Genomic DNA, 27561 nt, shown 5'->3' with positions numbered 1-27561 from the left:
TTCCTTACAAGCAACCAAGGATTTCTGTCAAACATCTTCTCTATTCGTTGTTTATTCTGGAAAGCGTAGGGGTCAAAAAGCTACGACTACGTCTCTTTCTTTTTGGCTGAAAAGCATCATCCGTCTGGCATATGAGACTGCTGGACAGCAGCCTCCTGAAAGGATTACGGCTCATTGTACTAGAGCTGTGGCTTCCACATGGGCTTTTAAAAACGATGCTTCTGTTGAACAGATTTGTAAGGCTGCGACTTCGTCCTCCCTTCATACTTTTTCCAAATTTTCCAAATTTGATACTTTTGCTTCTTCTGAGGCTGTTTTTGGGAGAAAAGTTCTTCAAGCAGTGGTGCCTTCCGTTTAGGTATCTGTCTTGTCCCTCCCGTTCATCCGTGTCCTGTTGCTTTGGTATTGTATACCACAAGTAAGGATGAATCCTTGGACTCGTCGTATCTAGTAGAAGAAAAGGAAATTTATGCTTACCTGATAAATTGATTTCTTCTACGATACGACGAGTCCACGGCCTGTCTTTTTAGACAGATTATATTTTTTCAAAACTTCAGTCACCTCTGCACCTTTTAGCTTTTCTTTTCTCTTCCTATACCTTCGGTCGAATGACTGGGGGTGGAGAGAAAGGAGGAGCTATATATACAGCTCTGCTGTGGTGCTCTTTGCCACTTCCTGTTAGCAGGAGGATAATATCCCACAAGTAAGGATGAATCCGTGGACTCTTCGCATCGTAGAAGAAATCAATTTATCATGTAAGCATAAATTTCCTTTTTATTGATTGCATGTAATATTCTAATTTTCTGAGATTGTCATCACAATTATGACAAATCACTGCTTGAACTATCTTGCTTTGCATGTAATGAGTCTATCTCATATATTAGTTTCACCTTTTAAGTTGCATTAGTGAAATAAATTAACTTTTGCACGATATTCTAATTTTTCGAGTTTCACCTGTGTGTGTATGTGTGTGTGATGGCAAGGGTATCTTAATCCATGCTTCTGGGTGTACCAGATATCTTAATATGTGTTCTCAATATATATTATTAATATATAATATTGGGAACACATATTAAGATATCTGGTACACCCAGAAGCATAGGTTTTATTTAATTTTCAAACTCCTATTGAGAATATGGACTAATAACAACATATTCTGTGAGTCACAATTCGCCTGATAGCCCTTTTAAATTGTTTGTTTTTAATTTGTAGTGGATGTACCAAAGAAAACTAGCATATGTAGTGTAAGTGACATACCCACACATCTATAGTCTCCACTATGTTTTATGTATTGTTTTGTCTCTTGAGCATAAATGTTAAATAAAGTGTTGTGTTTTTAACATATATATATATATATATATATATATATATATATATATATATATCTTACTTAAAGGGACACTGAACCCAAATTTTTCTTTTGTGATTCAGATAGAGCATGCAATTTTAAGCAACTTTCTAATTTACTCTTATAATCAATTTTTCTTCGTTCACTTGCTATCTTTATTTGAAAAAGAAGGCATCTAAGCTTTTTTTTTTAGTTCAGAACTATGGACAGCACTTTTTTATTGGTAGATGAATTTATCCACCAATCAGCAAGAATAACCCAGGTTATTCAACAAAAATGGGCCGGCATATAAACTTACATTCTTGCATTTCAAATAAAGATACCAAGAGAATGAAGAAAATGTGATAATAGGAGTAAATTAGAAAGTTGCTTAAAATTGCATGCTCTGTATGAATCACAAAAGAAAAAATTTGGGTTTAGTGTCCCTTTAATGTCTGATTCAACATTAGGGTCACCAAGCCCTTAAATCCTCCTCCCTTAAATATATTGGGAAAGCATATTGCTAGGAAAGTATATATTTTTTTCTTCCTCTTCTTCCTCTTTTATCACTCTCTATCCCCCACTTTTATATAAGGGACTGGGAGAAATGTGGACATTAATGTTAATATAAGCTAATTGTGGGCATAATGTATTGCCAATATAGTAATACATACAAAGGGATCAATCTACAGTTGAAAGCCTCAGGATCAAGTAATGTCCTTGGTAGGAGATATATTTGCATTGTTTTTGTCCTTCCTAACTTTGAGAATGAGCCCTCTGCCACGGTGGTCTTTGTAGAGGAGCTATTTTTGTTATGCTCTGGATTTTCAATTGCTGTAGATGGTAGGCCTGGGGGCTTCAGCGGGATGCCCTGGCTTTTCGAAATCTTATCTAAGTCCTGAGGACCTTCATGTGGTATGATCAAGTTGAAGGGGAATCCCCATCTGTATTTTATCTGCTTATCCTGTAGGATGGAAGTGATAAATCTAGTGTTTTTTGGATAGTGCTAGGGCAGAGATCTGGATATATTTGTATTGAGTGGTCCAGGTATGAGATAGAAGTTTGGCAGAAAGCAAAAAAGGCTTCTTCACTGTCGGAGAACTTTAGAAATTTTATAATTACGTCCCGTGGAGGGGCATTGGTGGGAGGTGGCGGTCTCTGTAAGCTCTTTCTATTTTTACCGGTGGGGATTGCGGGTTTTCTTTGAGGTGTAGAAATAGTCCTTGGAGGTAAGGTTGTAATTCTGTGGTTTTAATATGTTAAGGGATACCTCGGAAGCGGAGATTACTTCTCCTGCTTCTATTTTCCAAGTCATCTCAACTTTTTCTTGAAGGAGGTCTAATTTTGAATCTTGGATGTTGGCCTGCGTGGGGATGGAATCCATCATGTTGTTAACGGTGTCTTGTGTTTCCTCTATTTTTTCTACTCTATATCCCAATTCCTTGACTTCTTTGCGCATGGTGGATATTTCAAAGGTAATTAGCTGTTTGAGAGAATCAAAGTTCTGTTTTGTAGGGAGTTTAGAGATATCTTCTTTAAGTTGTGCCATATAATCCATAGAGAGCGGTGTAGATCGAGGTGCCAACTGTTCTGACTCCGTGACTTTGGGGTTGCAGGGTGCAGCATTGCCTTGAGCTGACAGAGCCGGTTAGATTAGGTTGTGTTTTATGGTGCTTGTTCCCTTTAATGTTTTTTTCTTTTTTTTTTTCCTTTTTTTTTATTTATGCCCCAAAGGGTGCCCACCTAGCCTCCTTCAGAACACACAAATTACCCTGTAGGAGTTATTTGATGTTTCAGGTCCTTGTTCTGAGGAGACGGCCGCTCAGTGTGAGGAGGTCAGCGATGCAGTGGCGACCAGCTGAGTCACATCTTACTGTAGGTATGTTCTAACAACTGGTAGGTCGGTTTTGGAGTGCCACTGATGTCCTAGAAGGGTTGTGCTCCTGCTGTCGTTATGGAGCTATCTGACTATACGGCTATTTGCCTTCATGGCCAGGCTGAGTGACCTTTTACAGGAACTCCCACTCCAATAGCCTCCAGGTGGAAGTTCCTGTAATAAGGACATGGTCCCTTATAAATCTAGACAGCACAAAGCTGTGCACACCTAGAGAGTTGCTGCGGCGTCTGTTGGAGTTGAGTTTCTGCGTTCCTTCTCATGGAAATGCTAGACTGAAGAGATCACTCTCGTCGTTGACTGGTAGCCTGGTAAGCCTCAATGCTGAGTGCCGCTGTATGTTGGTTCTAAATAGATCTTTTGAGTGTCTCTATGCACCTTTGCTATGTTTGTATGTTTTGTATGTGTATTGTTGGGCCTTATTTTTGGAACTGGTGCTGCGGAGCTCTAGGGCTATGCAGCCATCTTAGCTGCGGGCAGCTCCGCTCCGTGGGAGCATGACTTTTTTTTTATTTTTTTTTTTAACCTAAACCTTATTCTTTACATAACTTTTCTATAATTAGTACTTACATATTGAGATTTTCAGTATAGGTGTGGATACAACAGCTATTTGAAATAACAAAATCAAGGTAAAGGAGCCATCTGCTACATTTCAGCAGGTAAAATTGATCATTGGATGCACATTAAAGTAGATTTAAAAAAAAACCAAAAAACAATACAGTTAAAAAAAAAAACAATAATACACTGCCCCATTAAAGGTCCAGTAAACCTAGAAAATAATGTTATATAATTCTGCACATAGTGCAGAATTATATAACCTATTAGTGCTAGCTTTATGTAATATAATATTGCCGGTGAAATTTTTATTAAAAAAGAGGGTTTTTCAGACCCGCCATCTGTGCTCTACTGAGCGGGTCTGGATTTCCCTCTGAGCGCATCTGGGCAGCTGTCTAGTCACTGCTGGCCCGACCGTGCCATTACACTCAATGTAGCTCACTCCTGCTCTGTCTGACAGCGGGAGCGAGCTACATTGAGTGTAATGGCGCGATCGGGCCAGGCAGTGACTAGACAGCTGATATAGATAAACAATATATTTTCTCAGAGAGAGAATATATATTAAAGTTCCCCAGTAGATGGTGCTCTATCACAAAAAACACTCAAAAAACCCCCAGTGAAACCTCAACACTGTTTATGGATTTAGTATTTTAAGAAAGGGTGTATTTTGAGTGCGCCTAAAGTAATTCTTAAAAAGAAATTAGTCAATCCTAATTAGTATAAATTATGCAACTAATCAGATTATATCTAACATGTATATGTAATTTGTTATATTTGAGAAAAACTATTCTGGATGATGTGTGTTTGTTGGTGGATCTATTGTTTATTGTATGGTATTTACAACGAAAAAAAGTGAAAACAAATCACATACTCCAAGTCAAAATATAACATAGTTTTACTGATTCATTAAAAACATAAAAAAATGTAATGATAATATAATAGATATCGTTTTAATTCAATTAATTAACGTTTAAAAGGCTTTTAATCAATTTTGAGTTAATAAAATGTTATGTAAAGAACAAATAAATTAGAGTTAAACGGATCTGTTTCAAATGCTATATATAAAATAAGCAAAATAGAACAATTCTTTCTTTCTAAATAGTTAAGGCTACCTAAGCATATGATACATAACTGTAATCTTATTATCTTTCTGTTGCTGTCTGAGAGTGTGGATATTCCTAGATCTGAAAAAAGGATACAATCTTGATACAGTTATACTTTGGCTATGTAGCAGATCAGGAAATATCTATCTAGCAACTAAACACCTATAATATTGAAACAGAGTATATGTTAGTGCAAATAATTTAAAACACACTATGTGAACTGCTTAGAGATTAAACATTCTATATAAATTGCTTATACATAAAACACTTATAGATAAAACATTCTATATAAACTGCTTATAGATAAAACACTTGTAGATAAAACACTTATAGATAAAAAAAAATCCCTTTTTTCAATAGGTTAATTACATAGGAAATTTTTGCTGTATTTGATGTTGAATTGATAGATTCAAATTAGTCTTTGCTTTAAATTTGTTTAGGCAATATCAAAGTTATTTGCCCGGGTCTTAGTGGTAGTTTGTCTTTTTTAATCCTTTGTTGAAGTAGTTATATTTATAGCAGAAGATTATACCGGTATATATTCGTGTAGATCTGATCAAAGGTGTAATTGTACTTTACCTTTGACTGTTTCAGTGAACTTTTCAATCAGATGATATTTGCTGTAATGATGTGCAGACCTAGGTATGTCCTGGGAGGCCAAACTGATTATCCTTTAGATTTTCTTCTTGCTGCGGTATATAAGATATTCCCCTCACAACATCTATGAGGATTTCTTGTAAGGTATTGGTATCACAGTAGACTTTTCTTCTTGCTGCGGTATATAAGATGTTCCCCTCACAGCGTCTGTGTGGACTTCTTATGAGGTTTGGAATCACAGCAGGCTACGTAACCTATTTGTGGTTTCTGCAGAAGTTGTGTTTGAAGTTGCGGTTAAATAGATCGAATCCTTGTCATTTCCAGTAAGTTAAAGAGCAATACGAACGCGTGTTGATTACGTTTGAAAAAGGCTGCAGACGACAGCCAAAACGCGTTCGTATTGCTCTTTAACTTACTGGAAATTACAAGGATTTGGTCTATTTAACCGCAACTTCAAACACAACTTCTGCAGAAACCACGAATAGGTAACGTAAAGTACAATTACACCTTTGATCAGATCTACACAAATATATACCGGTATAATCTTCTGCTATAAATACTTCAACAAAGGATTAAAAAAGACAAACTACCACTAAGACCCGGGCAAATAACTTTGATATTTTCGAAACAAATTTAAAGCAAAGACTAATTTGAATCTATAAATTCAACATCAAATACAGCAAAAAATTTCCTATGTAATTAACCTATTGAAAAAAGAGATTTTTTTTTATCTATAAGTGTTTTATCTATAAGTGTTTTATCTATTAGCAGTTTATATAGAATGTTTTATCTATAAGCAATTTATATAGAATGTTTTATCTATAAGCAGTTCACATAGTGTGTTTTAGATTATTTGCACTAACAAATACTCTGATTCAATATTATAGGTGTTTAGTTGCTAGATAGATATTTCCTGATCTGCTACATAGCCAAAGTATAACTGTATCAAGATTGTATCCTTTTTTCAGATCTAGGAATATCCACACTCTGAGACAGCAACAGAAAGATAATAGATTAGTTATGTATCATATGCTTACGTAGCCTTAACTATTTAGAATTGTTCTATTTTGCTTATTGTGTGTGTATGTATGTATGTATGTATGTGTGTCACTGTGTATGTATATATATATATATATATATATATATATATATATATATATATATATATATATATATATATATATATATATACACAATCTATCATTTGAAATGGATCCGTTTAACCCTAATGTAATTGTTCTTTATATAACATTTTATTAGCTCAAAATTGATTAAAAGCCTTTTAAAAGTTAATTAATTGAGTTGAAATGATGTCTATTATGTTATCATTAAAAAATGTATGTTTTTAATGAATCAGTAAAACTATCTTATATTTTGACTTGGAGTATGTGATTTTTTTGATTTTTTTTTTCACTTTTTCTCGTTGTAAATACGATACAGTAAACAATAGATCCACCAACAAACACACACATCGTCCAGAATAGTTTTTCTCAAATATAACAAATTACATATACATGTTAGATATAATCTGATTAGTTGCATAATTTATACAAATTAAGACTGAGTAATTTCTTTTTAAGAATTACTTTAGGCGCACTCAAAATACACCCTTTCTCAGTGACTAGACAGCTGCCCAGATGCGCTCAGAGGGAAAACCAGACCCGCTCAGTAGAGCACAGAGGGCGGATCTGAAAAACCTTCTTTTTTTTTTTTTTCTTTTTTTTTTTAAATAAAAATTCAAGCGGCAATATTATGTTACATAAAGCTAGCACTACTAATATATATAATTCTGCACTATGTTCAGAATTATATAACACTATTTTCTAGATTTACTGGCCCTTTAAATTGTTTTTTACTTTAATTTACAAACATTAACATTAGAATACTGAAACTACTAAAAAAACTTTTGTTCATATCTGCAAATGGTGTGATGATGCTTTTATACAAAGTGCACCACTTTTTCAGATGTGAGGCTGCTGAGGAGTTTACCTGTTGAAGAGCTGGAAGAAAATTCTGTTTCACAAACAACAAGAAAATGTATAGTTTTTGTAAAAATAAAGTTCTACTAAAAATGCTTTTGTTATAGGTGAGATTACTTTTGCACATGCTAACACATGCATAAACCTCCTTTGTTTTAAACACAGAGTGATTTTTTTTATTTATATTTGTACCAACATTCATTCCTATAAACCACTGGTTTTCAAACCTGTCCTCAGGCTTCCCTAATGGTTCAGGTTTTGAGGATATTTTAAGTGGAGCACAGGTGAAATAATCAGCTGATTAGTAACCACGGTTATTTTACCTGCTCTCATCCAAGGTAATCCTGAAAACCTGGCCTGTTTTAGAGGCCAGCTGACAGGTTTGAAAACCAGTGCTGTAAACCAATCAGATGCCTATTTTCCATCATAGAATATGCATTCGCTGTGCATAGAGCAACATATTGTGGAGGATTCAAAGGTTCTATGGAACACCCAATTTAATGCAAAAAATGCCTTTTCAGATTTTCTGGGGCTAAGAATTAAAGTCTACAATATAATTTATTATTGTTTTAAAAGATAGATAATCCCTTTATTACCCATTCCCCAGTTTTGCATAACCAACAGTTATATTAATATACTTTTTACCTCTGTGATTACCTTGTTTTTAAGCATCTTCTGACAGCCCCTTGATCACATGACTTTTTATATATTATCTATTGACTTGCATTTAGGACTGTGTTGTGCTAAATCTTAACTCCTTGGGCGTGAACACAATGTTATCTATATGGCCCACATGAACTAGCAGTCTCCTGTTGTGAAAAGCAAAATAAGATACCAAGAGAATAAAGATCTTTAAATGGATCCCAACTGAGACCAGGAAGACTGTCACCCACGCCCTCATCAGCAGCAGACTGGACTTCGGCAACGCACTCTACGCCGGCTCCACCATCAAGTTTCAAAAGAGACTCCAGCGCATCCAGAACGCCTCAGCCAGACTCATCCTCGACATCCCTCACCAATGCCACATCACCAAACACCTGCGGGACCTGCACTGGCTCCCCATCAACAAAAGAATAACCTTCAAGCTTCTCACCCACGCATTCAAGGCCCTCCACAGCATCGGTCCCGAATACATGAACCACCGCGTTACCTTCTACACACCCGCCAGTCAACTTCGATCGGCCGACCAAGCCCTCGCAGTCATCCCCAGCATCAGGAAAACCACAGCGGGAGGCAGATCCTTCTCTCACCTGGCAGCCAAGACTTGGAACACCCTCCCGCTGCACCTCAGACAAGCTACCGCCCTAACTAAGTTCAGAAAGGACCTCAAGACCTGGCTCTTCGACTGAACTGCAACCCTCAGCGCCTTGAGACCCTTGCGCTTTACAAGAACCCAATAGATAGATAGAAAGCAAATTTGATAATGGAAGTAAATTGGAAAGTTTGTTTAAAATCACATTCACTGACTTCCTGTGGGCTCTGTGTTGCCACCCTCTTTGGCTTATAAACTTAGAGATCCACTTCTATTCCAAACTACATTTTAGAGCACAGGGAGCCCCATTGCGTGCAGAGTTTTCCTGCTATTGATACTTTACAGAGTGTAGCCGTGTCTACCTTGCCTATGCATAGCAGCTCTACCTTACATCCTCTAAAGACCAAAATTGATTCTATGGTATCGAAACTGTTGAGCATTCTGATGCCATTGTCAAATTCTCTCCTCCAGAAGTTTCAATCTCTCCATCTTGAAGTGAAGCAGTTGAACCAGCAGCCAACGGTAAAACTTCCTGCCACATGTATGCCTACAGCTCTAAATGGAACACCACTATATGTTCACTTGCATATGGCTGAGATTGACCCTATTGATGAGAAACATCCCTACGGATACGGATTTATAACCATTTAGAGTGAAAAGCTTCTGTTTAAATTTTACAAGCCATCTCCACAAGAGCTGTCTTACTTTAATATGCTTTAAATATTTGTGAAGAAAGACAGCACCTCTAGTAATATACTGGGGCACAGGAACAGATTAGCCAAATCCCAAATGTAAAGTCCAAAAAAGTGATTATCCAGCCTCCAGTAAAATTTAAAAGACCTTTATTATCTCTTTTGCAGGGTCCATCATACAAACAACGTTTCAAACCACAACCTGGTTCTTAATCATGTTCTTAAAAACAAAAATTATATTTACATTAAAACAATACCTATACACATAATTAAATCAGAATCAAAATACTACTTCAGATAATGCTACAAAAATAAATAAAAAAAACAATGACCAATCGAAATCCTTATTTAGACCTTCTGGTATAAGAGTATTTAATTTATCACGTTTTATCACATGTAATTTTAAATATTAACCACAAGATGGTGCAATTGTGCAGTCTGACAAATATATGTCAGGTATAAAAGGCACACCTGTACACCAATCAGTAGACATGATTAAGAACCAGGTTGTGGTTTGAAACGTTGTTTGTATGATGGACCCTGCAAAAGAGATAATAAAGGTCTTTTGAATTTTACTGGAGGCTGGATAATCACTTTTTTGGACTTTACTTTTATATGCCTCACCTTGCTAAATCTTGTTTTCTTTTCTCTTTAGTTTTAATATGTTTTTTAGTTTGTTAGAATTGAAAAAAATGAGGAACTGAAGTTTGAAACTCAGGATATATTATTAATATAAGCCATTTTTCATATGTCATGTACACTCCAAATCATTTTATTATTAAGCCTTATAGCATCTCTAGGTGTTTTCTTATTCCTTATGATGTTAACAAACATTACACGTGTTGATAATTGTAGATATCACTATAATTTTGTGTGATTTTACTGCGTCTATCAAAAGCATTTCATTGAGTTGATCACAATGTACTTGATGTGTACCTTTTTAACTGTATACTAAGGTCATTTGTTTATATTCCTCAAACAGAATTTAAAAAAAAAATACATTCTCTGTCTGACTCATAGAAATAAAATAATTGATTTTAATGTCCCATTAAAGGGATAGGAACGTCAAAATTAAACTTGCATAATTCAGATAGAGCATGTAATTTCTCCAACATAGGTGTGTCCGGTCCACGGCGTCATCCTTACTTGTGGGATATTCTCTTCCCCAACAGGAAATGGCAAAGAGCCCAGCAAAGCTGGTCACATGATCCCTCCTAGGCTCCGCCTACCCCAGTCATTCTCTTTGCCGTTGTACAGGCAACATCTCCACGGAGATGGCTTAGAGTTTTTTAGTGTTTAACTGTAGTTTTTCATTATTCAATCAAGAGTTTGTTATTTTCAAATAGTGCTGGTACGTACTATTTACTCAGAAACAGAAAAGAGATGAAGAATTCTGTTTGTATGAGGAAAATGATTTTAGCAACCGTAACTAAAATCCATGGCTGTTCCACACAGGACTGTTGAGAGCAATTAACTTCAGTTGGGGGAACAGTTTGCAGTCCCTTGCTGCTTGAGGTATGACACATTCTAACAAGACGATGTAATGCTGGAAGCTGTCATTTTCCCTATGGGATCCGGTAAGCCATGTTTATTACGATTGTAAATAAGGGCTTCATAAGGGCTTATTTAAACTGTAGACTTTTTCTGGGCTAAATCGATTGATTATTAACACATATTTAGCCTTGAGGAATCATTTTATCTGGGTATTTTGATATAATAATATCGGCAGGCACTGTTTTAGACACCTTATTCTTTAGGGGCTTTCCCAAAGCATAGGCAGAGTCTCATTTTCGCGCCGGTGTTGCGCACTTGTTTTTGAGAGGCATGGCATGCAGTCGCATGTGAGAGGAGCTCTGATACTTATAAAAGACTTCTGAAGGCGTCATTTGGTATCGTATTCCCCTTTGGGTTTGGTTGGGTCTCAGCAAAGCAGATACCAGGGACTGTAAAGGGGTTTAAAGCTTAAAACGGCTCCGGTTCCGTTATTTTAAGGGTTAAAGCTTCCAAAATTGGTGTGCAATATTTTCAAGGCTTTAAGACGCTGTGGTGAAAATTTGGTGAATTTTGAACAATTCCTTCATGTTTTTTCGCAATTGCAGTAATAAAGTGTGTTCAGTTTAAAATTTAAAGTGACAGTAACGGTTTTATTTTAAAACGTTTTTTGTACTTTCTGATCAAGTTTATGCCTGTTTAACATGTCTGAACTACCAGATAGACTGTGTTCTGAATGTGGGGAAGCCAGAATTCCTATTCATTTAAATAAATGTGATTTATGTGATAATGACAATGATGCCCAAGATGATTCCTCAAGTGAGGGGAGTAAGCATGGTACTGCATCATTCCCTCCTTCGTCTACACGAGTCTTGCCCACTCAGGAGGCCCCTAGTACATCTAGCGCGCCAATACTCCTTACTATGCAACAATTAACGGCTGTAATGGATAATTCTGTCAAAAACATTTTAGCCAAAATGAACCCTTGTCAGCGTAAGCGTGGCTGCTCTGTTTTAGTTACTGAAGAGCATGACGACGCTGATATTAATATCTCTGAAGGGCCCCTAACCCAATCTGAGGGGGCCAGGGAGGTTTTGTCTGAGGGAGAAATTACTGATTTAGGGAACATTTCTCAGCAGGCTGAATCTGATGTGATTACATTTAAATTTAAATTGGAACATCTCCGCATTTTGCTTAAGGAGGTATTATCCACTCTGGATGATTGTGAAAATTTAGTCATCCCAGAGAAACTATGTAAAATGGACAAGTTCCTAGAGGTGCCGGGGCTCCCAGAAGCTTTTCCTATACCCAAGCGGGTGGCGGACATTGTTAATAAAGAATGGGAAAGGCCCGGTATTCCTTTCGTCCCTCCCCCCATATTTAAAAAATTGTTTCCTATGGTCGACCCCAGAAAGGACTTATGGCAGTCAGTCCCCAAGGTCGAGGGAGCGGTTTCTACTTTAAACAAACGCACCACTATTCCCATAGAGGATAGTTGTGCTTTCAAAGATCCTATGGATAAAAAATTAGAAGGTTTGCTTAAAAAGATGTTTGTTCAGCAGGGTTACCTTCTACAACCCATTTCATGCATTGTCCCTGTCACTACTGCCGCATATTTCTGGTTTGATGAACTGCTTAAGGTGCTCGATAGTGACTCTCCTCCTTATGAGGAGATTATGGACAGAATCAATGCTCTCAAATTGGCTAATTCTTTCACTCTAGACGCCTCTTTGCAATTGGCTAAGTTAGCGGCTAAGAACTCTGGGTTTGCTATTGTGGCGCGCAGAGCGCTTTGGTTGAAATCTTGGTCGGCTGATGCGTCTTCCAAGAACAAGCTACTAAACATTCCTTTCAAGGGGAAAACGTTGTTTGGTCCTGACTTGAAAGAGATTATCTCTGATATCACTGGGGGTAAGGGCCACGCCCTTCCTCAGGATCGGCCTTTCAAGGCAAAAAATAGACCTAATTTTCGTCCCTTTCGTAAAAACGGACCAGCCCAAGGTGCTACGTCCTCTAAGCAAGAGGGTAATACTGCTCAGGCCAAGCCAGCTTGGAGACCAATGCAAGGCTGGAACAAGGGAAAGCAGGCCAAGAAACCTGCCACTGCTACCAAGACAGCATGAAATATTGGCCCCCGATCCGGGACCGGATCTGGTGGGGGGCAGACTCTCTCTCTTCGCTCAGGCTTGGGCAAGAGATGTTCTGGATCCTTGGGCGCTAGAAATAGTCTCCCAGGGTTATCTTCTGGAATTCAAGGGACTTCCCCCAAGGGGGAGGTTCCACAGGTCGCAGTTGTCTTCAGACCACATAAAAAGACAGGCGTTCTTACATTGTGTAGAAGACCTGTTAAAAATGGGAGTGATTCATCCTGTTCCATTAAGAGAACAAGGGATGGGGTTCTACTCCAATCTGTTCATAGTTCCCAAAAAAGAGGGAACGTTCAGACCAATCCTAGATCTCAAGATCTTAAACAAATTTCTCAAGGTCCCATCGTTCAAGATGGAAACCATTCGAACTATCCTTCCTTCCATCCAGGAAGGTCAATTCATGACCACGGTGGATTTAAAGGATGCGTATCTACATATTCCTATCCACAAGGAACATCATCGGTTCCTAAGGTTTGCATTTCTGGACAAACATTACCAGTTCGTGGCGCTTCCTTTCGGATTAGCCACTGCTCCAAGGATTTTCACAAAGGTACTAGGGTCCCTTCTAGCGGTGCTAAGACCAAGGGGCATTGCAGTAGTACCTTACCTGGACGACATTTTGATTCAAGCGTCGTCCCTTCCTCAAGCAAAGGCTCACACGGACATTGTCCTGGCCTTTCTCAGATCTCACGGCTGGAAAGTGAACGTGGAAAAGAGTTCTCTATCCCCGTCAACAAGGGTTCCCTTCTTGGGAACAATTATAGACTCCTTACAAATGAGGATCTTTCTAACAGAAGCCAGAAAAACAAAGCTTCTGGACTCTTGTCGGATACTTCATTCCGTTCCTCTTCCTTCCATAGCTCAGTGCATGGAAGTGATCGGGTTGATGGTGGCGGCGATGGACATAGTTCCTTTTGCGCGCATTCATCTAAGACCATTGCAACTGTGCATGCTCAGTCAGTGGAATGGGGACTATACAGACTTGTCTCCGAAGATACAAGTAAATCAGAGGACCAGAGACTCACTCCGTTGGTGGCTGTCCCTGGACAATCTGTCTCAAGGGATGATGTTCCACAGACCAGAGTGGGTCATTGTCACGACCGACGCCAGTCTGATAGGCTGGGGCGCGGTCTGGGGATCCCTGAAAGCTCAGGGTCTTTGGTCTCGGGAAGAATCTCTTCTACCGATAAATATTCTGGAACTGAGAGCGATATTCAATGCTCTCCAGGCCTGGCCCCAGCTTGCGAGGACCAGGTTCATACGGTTTCAATCAGACAACATGACGACTGTTGCGTACATCAACCATCAGGGGGGAACAAGGAGTTCCCTAGCGATGGAAGAAGTAACCAAAATTATTCTTTGGGCGGAGTCTCACTCCTGCCACCTGTCTGCTATCCACATCCCAGGAGTGGAAAATTGGGAAGCGGATTTTCTGAGTCGTCAGACATTGCATCCGGGGGAGTGGGAACTCCATCCGGAAATCTTTGCCCAAGTCACTCACCTGTGGGGCATTCCAGACATGGATCTGATGGCCTCTCGTCAGAACTTCAAAGTTCCTTGCTACGGGGCCAGATCCAGGGATCCCAAGGCGGCTCTAGTGGATGCACTAGTAGCACCTTGGACCTTCAATCTAGCTTATGTGTTCCCGCCATTTCCTCTCATTCCCAGGCTGATAGCCAGGATCAAGCAGGAGAGGGCGTCGGTGATCTTGATAGCTCCTGCGTGGCCACGCAGGACTTGGTATGCAGATCTGGTGAATATGTCATCGGCTCCACCTTGGAAGCTACCTTTGAGACGAGACCTTCTTGTTCAGGGTCCGTTCGAACATCCGAATCTGGTTTCACTCCAGCTGACTGCTTGGAGATTGAACGCTTGATTTTATCGAAGCGAGGATTCTCAGATTCTGTGATCGATACTCTTGTTCAGGCCAGAAAGCCTGTGACTAGAAAGATTTACCACAAAATTTGGAAAAAATATATCTGTTGGTGTGAATCTAAAGGATTCCCTTGGGACAAGGTTAAGATTCCTAGGATTCTATCCTTCCTTCAAGAAGGATTGGAAAAAGGATTATCTGCAAGTTCCCTGAAGGGACAGATTTCTGCCTTGTCGGTATTACTTCACAAAAAGCTGGCAGCTGTGCCAGATGTTCAAGCCTTTGTTCAGGCTCTGGTTAGAATCAAGCCTGTTTACAAACCTTTGACTCCTCCTTGGAGTCTCAATTTAGTTCTTTCAGTTCTTCAGGGGGTTCCGTTTGAACCCTTACATTCCGTTGATATTAAGTTATTATCTTGGAAAGTTTTGTTTTTAGTTGCGATTTCTTCTGCTAGAAGAGTCTCAGAATTATCTGCTCTGCAGTGTTCTCCTCCTTATCTGGTGTTCCATGCAGATAAGGTGGTTTTACGTACTAAACCTGGTTTTCTTCCAAAAGTTGTTTCTAACAAAAACATTAACCAGGAGATTATCGTACCTTCTCTGTGTCCAAAACCAGTTTCAAAGAAGGAACGTTTGTTGCACAATTTGGATGTTGTTCGCGCTCTAAAATTCTATTTAGATGCTACAAAGGATTTTAGACAAACATCTTCCTTGTTTGTTGTTTATTCAGGTAAAAGGAGAGGTCAAAAAGCAACTTCTACCTCTCTCTCTTTTTGGATTAAAAGCATCATCAGATTGGCTTACGAGACTGCCGGACGGCAGCCTCCCGAAAGAATCACAGCTCATTCCACTAGGGCTGTGGCTTCCACATGGGCCTTCAAGAACGAGGCTTCTGTTGATCAGATATGTAGGGCAGCGACTTGGTCTTCACTGCACACTTTTACCAAATTTTACAAGTTTGATACTTTTGCTTCTTCTGAGGCTATTTTTGGGAGAAAGGTTTTGCAAGCCGTGGTGCCTTCCATTTAGGTGACCTGATTTGCTCCCTCCCTTCATCCGTGTCCTAAAGCTTTGGTATTGGTTCCCACAAGTAAGGATGACGCCGTGGACCGGACACACCTATGTTGGAGAAAACAGAATTTATGTTTACCTGATAAATTTCTTTCTCCAACGGTGTGTCCGGTCCACGGCCCGCCCTGGTTTTTTTAATCAGGTCTGATATTTTATTTTCTTTAACTACAGTCACCACGGTACCATATGGTTTCTCCTATGCAAATATTCCTCCTTAACGTCGGTCGAATGACTGGGGTAGGCGGAGCCTAGGAGGGATCATGTGACCAGCTTTGCTGGGCTCTTTGCCATTTCCTGTTGGGGAAGAGAATATCCCACAAGTAAGGATGACGCCGTGGACCGGACACACCGTTGGAGAAAGAAATTTATCAGGTAAACATAAATTCTGTTTTTAAGACACCTTTTTAAATTCACTTCTATTTTCAAATGTGCTTCGTTCTCTTGGTATCCCTTGTTAAAAAAAACAAAAATGCACATATCCTAGACTAGTGGGAGCTAGCTGCTGTTTGGTGCCTGCATGCATTTGTATCTTGTGATTGGAAAGTTGTTTTTAAAATTGTATGTTCTATACAAATCATGAAATACATTTTTAGGGTTTTCTGTCCCTTTTAAGTGAGACAAAAAGGGTGGAACCCATGCTGAAAAGTGAACCAGTTACCTTTTGTTTCATGACAGTTTACCAAAAAGTGTTGTTTGCTGCTGCGAACATTATATATACTATTTAAGACAATTGTATTTTTTATCGGTTCTATTACAATTTAATATATTGTTAAAATGTCTATAGTAGAAATAGTAAACCAGTTCTGAGCAGTGTACCAGCCTGTGTGCCAAAAAGAATGTCCAATTAGATATTAGCCACTTGACTTCTAATAATCCCTGCCAACATTTTTAAATATAGGAATTCTGTTTCTGGGTGATGCATATTTAAAAGATTTAAACAAAATAAAAACGGTCCTTTTTTATGTGCTCTTAATATAAAGCATCACAACACACAGTAACTACAGTAATTGGGATGCACTGTCTTTGCAACATAGAAAAATCACATAATTATCAATGTAGTTCTCTGAAAGTGAAATTTAAGAAGTGACACTGTAGTATAAATAAATTGTAACAGGTGTTATGTCGTAACTGTCAGCTGCCTAACACTGAGGATGCCTGAGAAACTGTTCAGTGAGGCTAACTAACGTGCGCCGTTTCTTGGGGTATATATGGAAGAAGGAATTTTAGAAATTCTAACAGCAGTGAAACTGCAAAGCTAAATAACAGTTCTGTTCTGCAGACAGTGCATGTTTAGGCAGCAGTGGTAAAGGAAAACTGCCCTTTATGTATTTATATACATGTACTCATGCACAAGTTTATTCTACAATAACTAGTTGCCTTGATTATCATGGTTAAGTTTGGGCTGCTTTGAGGCTTTAACTTTTATATAAAAATGGCAAACACTTAATCCTGTTTTAATTTAATCTCTACCAGCTGTGCTCAACAATTGTTGTGGTTAAAAACATATTTATTTAGCGACAATCTAGAGTATGTAATTTTTGCATTAGATTGTGATTTTTAATCACCTAGATTACGAGTTTTGCATTGAGGCTTTTAACCCTGAAAAAAATGTGAATTTCAGCATAATGGGAAGAGACGCATATATTACGAGTTGTGTCTGTATAGCTATGCCGCAAGCATTTTAGCCTGTAACACAACGTCAATCCCGCACTAAAAAATTACGTTTTTGCGTGGGATTTCCATAGCGCCGGTATTACAGGTTGTGCGGTGAGCCTAAAATGCTTGAGTGCTAGCCTATACCGACAACTCGTAATATGTGCTCCTGTCCATTTTGCTGAAATTGACATTTTTTCAGGGTTACGATACATACTGCCATCTGAGAGCAGTAGTTACGGATTTTGTGTAACAAAAATGTTTCACAAATTCATAACTAAACTCTTACAAAGTACACTACCTATTAACCCCTAAACCACCACCCTCCCACATCGCAAACACTATAATAAAGCTATTAACCCATAATCTGCTTCCCACACACATCGCCAACACTATTTAAATATATTAACCCCTATTCCGCCGCTCTGACATCACCACCACTAAAATAAAGTTATTAACCCCTAAACCTCCAGCCTCCCACATCTCTGCCACTAAATAAACCTATTAACCCCTAAACCGCCAGCGCCCCATATTGCAAAACAAATTAAACTATTAACCCCTAAACCGAACACCCCCTAACTTTAAATTAAAATTACAATAATAACTAAATAAAAACTTACCTGTGAAATAAATATAAACCTAAATTTAAACTACAAATTAACCTAACCTTACTATCCTAATAAAATTAAAAAAAATACCAATTAAGAAATCTGAATTGCAACTAAAAAAAACAACAAATCCTACGAAAAATTTTAAAAAATCAAAGTTTACAAAAAATAATTATCACTAAAATCACGAAAAATAAAAAAACACTAATATTACAAAAAATAAACTAAATTATCAGAAATAAAAACAATTACACCTAATTTAATAGCCCTATACAAATAACCCGCCCCCCAAATTAAAAACACCCCCTAGCCTACAATAAACTACCAATAGCCCTTAAAAGGGCCTTTTATAGGACATTGCCCTAAAGAAATCAGCTCTTTTACCTGTAAAAAAAATGACAAAGTCCCCCAACAGTAAACCCCACCACCCAACCAACCCCCCAAAATAAAAAAACCTAACTCTAAAAAAAAACTCTAAGCTACCCATTGCCCCTAAAAGGGCATTTGAATGGGCATTGCCCTTAAAAGGGCATTTAGCTTTAGCAATGGGTAGGTTAGGTTTTTTTAGAGTTAGGTTTTTATTTTGGGGGGTTGGTTGGGTGGTTGGTTTTACTGTTGGGGGGACATTGTATTTTTTTACAGGCAAAAGCTGATTTCTTTTTTATTTCGTAGGATTTCTTTTTTTGTTGTAATTTAGATTTTTTAATTTTTCTCGTAGTGTTGGGGTTTTTTAAATTTTGTAATTTAGATATTTTAATTGGTAGTTTTTTACTTTTTTATTTTATTAGAATAGTAAGGTTAGGTTAATTTATAGTTTAAACTTAGGTTTATATTTCACAGTTAAGTTTTTATTTATTTAAAGATAGTTATATTGTAATATTAATTTAAAGTTAGGGGGGTGTTAGGTTTAGGGGTTAATAGTTTAATTTAGTGTTTTGCAATGTGGGGGGCCGGCGGTTTAGGGGTTAATAGGTTTTTCTCCTGTTAAGTGTGGTCAGTCCACGGGTCATCATTACTTCTGGGATATTAACTCCTCCCCAACAGGAAGTGCAAGAGGATTCACCCAGCAGAGCTGCTATATAGCTCCTCCCCTCTACGTCACACCCAGTCATTCTCTTGCACCCAACTAATAGATAGGATGTGTGAGAGGACTGTGGTGATTATACTTAGTTTTATACCTTCAATCAAAAGTTTGTTATTTTATAACAGCACCGGAGTGTGTTGTTCCTTCTCTGGTAGAGTTTGAAGAAGAATCTACCTGAGTTTTTTGTATGATTTTAGCCGGCGTAGTTAAGATCATATTGCTGTTCTCGGCCATCTGAGGAGAGGTAAACTTCAGATCAGGGGACAGCGGGCAGGTTAATCTGCAAAGAGGTATGTAGCAGCATATTATTTTCTGACAATGGAATTTGACTGAGAAAATTCTGCCATACCGATTTAATGTAATCTAACAGCCTTAAATGCAGTAGTAGCAACTGGTATCAGGCTGTCATGTATGTATATTTTACACTTCAGTATTCTGGGGAATGGCACTTCACTGGGATAATACTGTATGCATAAGACTTTAGCCTAATTTGCAGTGACTAGCAACAGGCTTTCTAATGTCATTTCATTTATTTGATGTTAAACGTTTTTGCTGGCTTGTTAAATCGTTTAATTTTCTGAGGTACTGGGTGAAAAAAATGTTTTGGGCACTGTTTTTTTCCACTTGGCAGTCGTTTTATTTAATTTAAGACAGTTTACTGATCTCCCTCACTGTTGTGTGTGAGGCGGAGGGGCCTATTTTGGTGCTTTTGCTACGCATCAAAAAATTCAGTCAGAAGTCTCTTGTCTTCCCTGCATGATCCGGTTCGTCTCTACAGAGCTCAGGGGTCTTCAAAACTTATTTTGAGGGAGGTAATCACTCACAGCAGAGCTGTGAGGTTGTAGCTGACTGTGATAAAAAACGTTTATTTCTGTACTTTTTTTCTGCTATCAGGGTTAGTTATCCATTGCTAATGGGGGCAATCCTTTGCTAAATTTGTGTATTTACCGTAAAAGATTGATGTTATAGTTAGTTCTCAACTGTCATAACCTTTTTCTGTGTTTCTTAAAGGCACAGTACGTTTTCATATTATTTGTAAATTACTTTGAAAAGTATTTCCAAGTTGCTAGTTTAATTGCTAGTGTGTTAAACATGTCTGACTCAGAGGAATATCTCTGTGCTATATGTTCTAAAGCCAAAGTGGAGCCCAATAGAAATTTATGTACTAATTGCATTGATGCTACTTTAAATAAAAGTCAATCTGTACAAATTGAACATATTTCACCAAACAACGAGGGGAGAGTTATGCCGACTAACTCGCCTCACGTGTCAGTACCTGCATCTCCCGCTCGGGAGGTGCGTGATATTGTAGCGCCGAGTACATCAGGGCGGCCATTACAAATCACATTACAGGATATGGCTAATGTTATGACTGAAGTTTTGGCTAAATTACCAGAACTAAGAGGTAAGCGTGATCACTCTGGGGTGAGAACAGAGTGCGCTGTTGATAATAGGGCCATGTCTGATACTGCGTCACAGTATGCTGAACATGAGGACGGAGAGCTTCAATCAGCAGGTGACGGTTCTGATCCCAATAGAATGGATTCAGACATTTCTAATTTTAAGTTTAAACTCGAAAACCTCCGTGTACTGTTAGGGGAGGTTTTAGCAGCTCTAAATGATTGTAACACCGTTGCAATCCCAGAGAAATTATGTAGGCTGGATAGATACTATGTGGTACCGGCGAGTACTGACATATTTCCTATACCTAAGAGGCTTACAGAGATAATTGCTAAGGAGTGGGATAGGCCCGGTGTACCCTTTTCCCCCCCTCCTGTGTTTAGAAAAATGTTTCCAATAGACGCCACCACACGGGACTTATGGCAGACGGTCCCTAAGGTGGAGGGAGCGGTTTCTACTCTGGCTAAGCGTACCACTATCCCGGTGGAGGATAGCTGTGCCTTTTCAGATCCAATGGATAAAAAATTAGAGGGTTACCTTAAGAAAATGTTTGTTCAACAAGGTTTTATATTGCAACCCCTTGCATGTATTGCGTCTGTCACGGCCGCGGCCGCTTTTTGGTCCGAGTCCCTGGAAGAGACTCTTGACTCAATAACTATAGATGAGATTTCAAACAAGCTTAAAACACTTAAGCTAGCTAATTCATTTATTTCGGATGCCGTAGTACATTTAACTAAACTTACGGCCAAGAATTCCGGATTCGCCATTCAGGCACGCAGAGCACTGTGGCTAAAATCCTGGTCAGCTGACGTTACTTCTAAATCTAAATTACTTAACATACCTTTCAAAGGGCAGACCTTATTCGGGCCCGGGTTGAAAGAAATTATCGCTGACATTACAGGAGGTAAGGGCCATGCCCTGCCTCAAGACAAAGCCAAACCTAAGGCTAGACAGTCTAATTTTCGTTCCTTTCGGAATTTCAAAGCAGGAGCAGCATCAACTTCCTCTGCACCAAAACAGGAAGGAGCTGTTGCTCGCTACAGACAAGGCTGGAGACCTAACCAGTCCTGGAACAAGGGCAAGCAGGCCAGGAAACCTGCTGCTGCCCCTAAGACAGCATGAATTGAGGGCCCCCGATCCGGGAACGGATCTAGTGGGGGGCAGACTTTCTCTCTTCGCCCAGGCTTGGGCAAGAGATGTCCAGGATCCCTGGGCGTTAGAGATCATATCTCAGGGATACCTTCTGGATTTCAAATCCTCTCCCCCAAAAGGGAGATTTCATCTGTCAAGGTTGTCAACAAACCAAATAAAGAAAGAGGCGTTTCTACGCTGTGTACAAGATCTTTTACTAATGGGAGTGATCCATCCGGTTCCGCGATCGGAACAAGGACAAGGGTTTTACTCAAATCTGTTTGTGGTTCCCAAAAAAGAGGGAACTTTCAGGCCAATCCTGGATTTAAAAATCCTAAACAAATTCCTAAGAGTTCCATCGTTCAAAATGGAAACTATTCGGACAATCTTACCCATGATCCAAAAGGGTCAGTACATGACCACAGTGGATTTAAAGGATGCTTACCTTCACATACCGATTCACAAAGATCATTTCCGGTATCTAAGGTTTGCCTTCCTAGACAGGCATTACCAGTTTGTAGCTCTTCCATTCGGATTGGCTACGGCTCCAAGAATCTTCACGAAGGTTCTGGGTGCTCTTCTGGCGGTACTAAGACCGCGAGGAATTTCGGTAGCTCCGTACCTAGACGACATTCTGATACAAGCTTCAAGCTTTCAAACTGCCAAGTCTCATACAGAGTTAGTACTGGCATTTCTAAGGTCGCATGGATGGAAGGTGAACGAAAAGAAGAGTTCTCTCTTTCCACTCACAAGAGTTCCCTTCTTGGGGACTCTTATAGATTCTGTAGAAATGAAGATTTACCTGACAGAAGACAGGTTAACAAAGCTTCAAAATGCATGCCGTGTCCTTCATTCCATTCAACACCCGTCAGTAGCTCAATGCATGGAGGTGATCGACTTAATGGTAGCGGCAATGGACATAGTACCCTTTGCACGCCTACATCTCAGACCGCTGCAATTGTGCATGCTAAGTCAGTGGAATGGGGATTACTCAGACTTGTCCCCTACTCTGAATCTGGATCAAGAGACCAGAAATTCTCTTCTATGGTGGCTTTCTCGGCCACATCTGTCCAGGGGGATGCCATTCAGCAGGCCGGACTGGACAATTGTAACAACAGACGCCAGCCTACTAGGTTGGGGCGCTGTCTGGAATTCTCTGAAGGCTCAGGGACAATGGAATCAGGAGGAGAGTCTCCTGCCAATAAACATTCTGGAATTGAGAGCAGTTCTCAATGCCCTTCTGGCTTGGCCCCAGTTAACAACTCGGGGGTTCATCAGGTTTCAGTCGGACAACATCACGACTGTAGCTTACATCAACCATCAGGGAGGGACAAGAAGCTCCCTAGCAATGATGGAAGTATCAAAGATAATTCGCTGGGCAGAGTCTCACTCTTGCCACCTGTCAGCAATCCACATCCCGGGAGTGGAGAACTGGGAGGCGGATTTCTTAAGTCGTCAGACTTTTCATCCGGGGGAGTGGGAACTTCATCCGGAGGTCTTTGCCCAAATACTTCGACGTTGGGGCAAACCAGAGATAGATCTCATGGCGTCTCGACAGAACGCCAAGCTTCCTCGTTACGGGTCCAGATCCAGGGATCCGGGAGCGGTTCTGATAGATGCTTTGACAGCACCTTGGACCTTCGGGATGGCTTATGTGTTTCCACCCTTCCCGATGCTTCCTCGATTGATTGCCAGAATCAAACAGGAGATAGCATCAGTGATTCTAATAGCGCCTGCGTGGCCACGCAGGACTTGGTATGCAGATCTAGTGGACATGTCATCCTGTCCACCTTGGTCTCTACCTCTGAAACAGGACCTTCTGATCCAGGGTCCCTTCAAACATCAAAATCTAATTTCTCTGAAGCTGACTGCTTGGAAATTGAACGCTTGATTTTATTAAAACGTGGTTTTTCTGAGTCAGTTATTGATACCTTAATACAGGCTAGGAAGCCTGTTACCAGAAAGATTTACCATAAGATATGGCGCAAATACTTATATTGGTGCGAATCCAAGAGTTACTCATGGAGTAAGGTTAGGATTCCGAGGATATTGTCCTTTCTACAAGAAGGTTTAGAAAAGGGTTTATCCGCTAGTTCCTTAAAGGGACAGATTTCAGCTCTGTCCATTCTTTTACACAAACGTCTGTCAGAAGTTCCGGACGTTCAAGCTTTTTGTCAGGCTTTAGCTAGGATCAAGCCTGTGTTTAAAACTGTTGCTCCACCATGGAGTTTGAACTTAGTTCTTAATGTTTTACAGGGTGTTCCGTTTGAACCCCTTCATTCCATTGATATCAAGCTGTTATCTTGGAAAGTTCTGTTTTTAATGGCGATTTCCTCGGCTCGAAGAGTCTCTGAGTTATCTGCCTTACATTGTGATTCTCCTTATCTGATTTTTCATTCAGACAAGGTAGTTCTGCGTACTAAACCTGGGTTCCTACCTAAGGTGGTCACTAACAGGAATATCAATCAAGAGATTGTTGTTCCATCTTTGTGTCCTAATCCTTCTTCGAAGAAGGAACGTCTGCTACACAATCTAGATGTAGTCCGTGCCCTGAAATTTTATCTACAGGCAACTAAGGATTTTCGACAAACGTCTTCCCTGTTTGTCGTTTATTCTGGTCAGAGGAGAGGTCAAAAAGCTTCGGCTACCTCTCTCTCTTTTTGGCTTCGTAGCATAATACGGTTAGCCTATGAGACTGCTGGACAGCAGCCTCCTGAAAGAATTACAGCACATTCTACTAGAGCTGTGGCTTCCACTTGGGCCTTTAAGAATGAGGCTTCTGTTGAACAGATTTGCAAGGCTGCAACTTGGTCTTCTCTTCATACTTTTTCCAAATTTTACAAATTTGACACTTTTGCTTCTTCGAAGGCTGTTTTTAGGAGAAAGGTTCTTCAGGCAGTGGTTCCTTCCGTATAAAGAGCCTGCCTGTCCCTCCCGTCATCCGTGTACTTTAGCTTTGGTATTGGTATCCCAGAAGTAATGATGACCCGTGGACTGACCACACTTAACAGGAGAAAACAAAATTTATGCTTACCTGATAAATTCCTTTCTCCTGTAGTGTGGTCAGTCCACGGCCCGCACTGTTTTTTATGGCAGGTTTATAAAAAAAATTTAAATTATACTCCAGTCACCACTGCACCCTTTGGCTTCTCCTTTCTCGTTGGTTCTTGGTCGAATGACTGGGTGTGACGTAGAGGGGAGGAGCTATATAGCAGCTCTGCTGGGTGAATCCTCTTGCACTTCCTGTTGGGGAGGAGTTAATATCCCAGAAGTAATGATGACCCGTGGACTGACCACACTACAGGAGAAAGGAATTTATCAGGTAAGCATAAATTTTGTTATTTAGGGGCAAACATGTCGGAGGCCCGAGGCTTAGGGGTTAATACCTTTATTTAGTGGCGGCAAAGTCAGGGAGCGGCGGAATAGGGGTTAATAGCTTTATTATAGTGGCGGCGATGTCGGGAGCGGCAGATTAGGAGTTAACTTTATTATAATGTCAGCAATATCGGGGCGGCGGATTTAGGTGTGTTTAGACTTGGGGTTTATGTTAGGGTGTTAGGTTTAAACTTAAAGGGACATAATACTCATATGCTAAATCACTTCAAACTGATGCAGCATGACTGTAAAAAGCTGACAGGAAAATATCACCTGAGCATCTCTATGTAAAAAAGGAAAATATTTTACCTCACAATTTCCTCAGCTCACCAGAGTAAGTTCTGTGTAAAATGTTATACTCAGCTGCTGCTCAGCTGCAGGTAAAAAAAAATGAAGAAATGAACAGCAGCCAATCAGCATCAGCAGTGCTGAGGTCATGAACCGTTTTACTGTGATCTCATGAGATTTCACTTAACTCTCATGAGATTTCACTTAACTCTCATGAGATTTCATAGTAAACTTCCTCAAACTTAATAGGGAAATAAGATGAGAGTGCACGAAAGCTCGCTCCTTCCGCTGTTCCGGGACAGGCATACTGAGTTGCTGCTTAGAAGTCCTTTACAATGGGATGTGGCTACTGAGGAACTTTTGAGGTAAAATATCTTTATTTTTTACATAGAGATGTTCAGGTGATATTTTCCTGTCAGCTTTTTACAGCTATGCTGCATCACTTTCAAGTGTTTCAACATTTGGGTATCATGGCCCTTTAACTCCCCCCCCATAGACATCAATGGGGTTGCGTTACAGCGATCTCCATTCCGCACTTCAGGTGTTAGTTTTTTTTTTTCTAACACTCTCTCCCCATTGATGTCTATGGGGGAAAGCGTGCACGAGCACGTATTCTCAGCCCTTGGCTTTTGTGCGGTATGGAGCTTAACGCCACCATATCGAACGCGCACGCACGCACAAGGAAGCTTTTCAGAAACTCGTAATGGCAGCGCTATGGGGGGTGAAATAACACAACTTTTGTTGCGTTCGTTTCGCATCCTTTTTAGCGCAAAACTCGTAATCTAGGTGAAAGTTCACTTTTGCAAGTTTTGCTTTTTTCAACCAATGGAACAGAGGCTATAATTTAGCTCTTCATTTCTTTTTATTAGACCTGTAGTTTCTCCAAAATGAAAGACTCCATTTGTTAAAGGGACAGTCTACTCCAGAATTTATTTTGTTTAAAAAGATAGATAATCCCGTTATTACCCATTCCCCAGTTTTCGTAACCATCATGGTTATATTAATTTACTTTTTACCTCTGTGATTACCTTGCCTCTGCAAACCCCCCCCTTATCTCAGTGCTTTTTACAAACTTGCATTTTAGCCAATCAGTGCTAACTCCATGGGAGTGAGCACAATGTTATCTATATGGCACACATGAACTAGCGCTGTCTAGCTGTAAAAGCTGCCAAAATGAGATAAGAGGTGGCCTTCAAGGGCTTAAAAATTAGCATATGAGCCTAACTAGGTTTAGCTTTCAACAAACAATATCAAGAAAACAAAGCAAATTTGATTATAAAATTAAATTGGAAAGTTGATTAAAATTGCTTGTTCTATCCGAATCATGAAAGTTTAATTTTGATTAGACTGTCCCTTTCATTTGTACAGGCTGCTTTAGAGCTCTTGCAATGCTTTTTAACCTCTTGTGGCAGAAATAAATCACCCTAAACTGGTTTGCCTGGAGTGATTAAAAGAACCCGCTCTTGCACTATTGGTTTCACAGGAATTTACTTGTGCAAGTGGTGGACTTATACTATCCCCTACCTGCTCGCAACAAAGAAACAAAGATTGTGGACAGGTTACCTGGTTGGGAACATTTTTCCATCCATTAATAATTCTATCTTTTAACAGTCCTCTATGATTGAACATGTATGTTATCTTGTATCACTTCACTTTTAAGTCAGCAGTATAGCTGTTCAAAATCAATTGTTTACTGGTGTTAAAGAAACAGAGCAGAAGAGGAGATATTATTTAAAAAATTTATTAAAGGGGATGCTGCATGTCCCATCTGTCTTGCACTTTACTCAGGTTTACCACTTCACTACATCAGATTCCCTGGAAAATATCTTGCATTGTACTGTATGAGATAGTAAACTTTTTAGGGAGTAAGGCCCTGTAATTCTTGTCCCAGTTTACCTTCCTTGTCTTTATTTATTGTACCCCCATATAATATTAGCACATTACTGCTAAAGATGATTACAATCTTTTTGGATGGATGGAAGAATGGTTGGATAGATAAAATACAAAGTTATTTCAAATTAACTATACTAAATTACTTGCA

At 39.5% G+C, this 27561-nt stretch overlaps 1 protein-coding gene across 1 annotated transcript in view; it reads left to right on the top strand.

Moving 5' to 3' along the window:
* The window catches only part of CFAP97 (cilia and flagella associated protein 97), a 107508-nt gene that overhangs the window by 55327 nt on the left and 24620 nt on the right, over nt 1-27561 (top strand). The window lies entirely within an intron of this gene.

The sequence above is a fragment of the Bombina bombina genome, chromosome 2 (genome assembly GCF_027579735.1).
Source record: "Bombina bombina isolate aBomBom1 chromosome 2, aBomBom1.pri, whole genome shotgun sequence".
In the NCBI taxonomy this organism is placed as follows: domain Eukaryota; kingdom Metazoa; phylum Chordata; class Amphibia; order Anura; family Bombinatoridae; genus Bombina; species Bombina bombina.
Note: the sequence above shows the minus strand (reverse complement) of the source record. Positions and strands in the feature narration are given on the sequence as shown.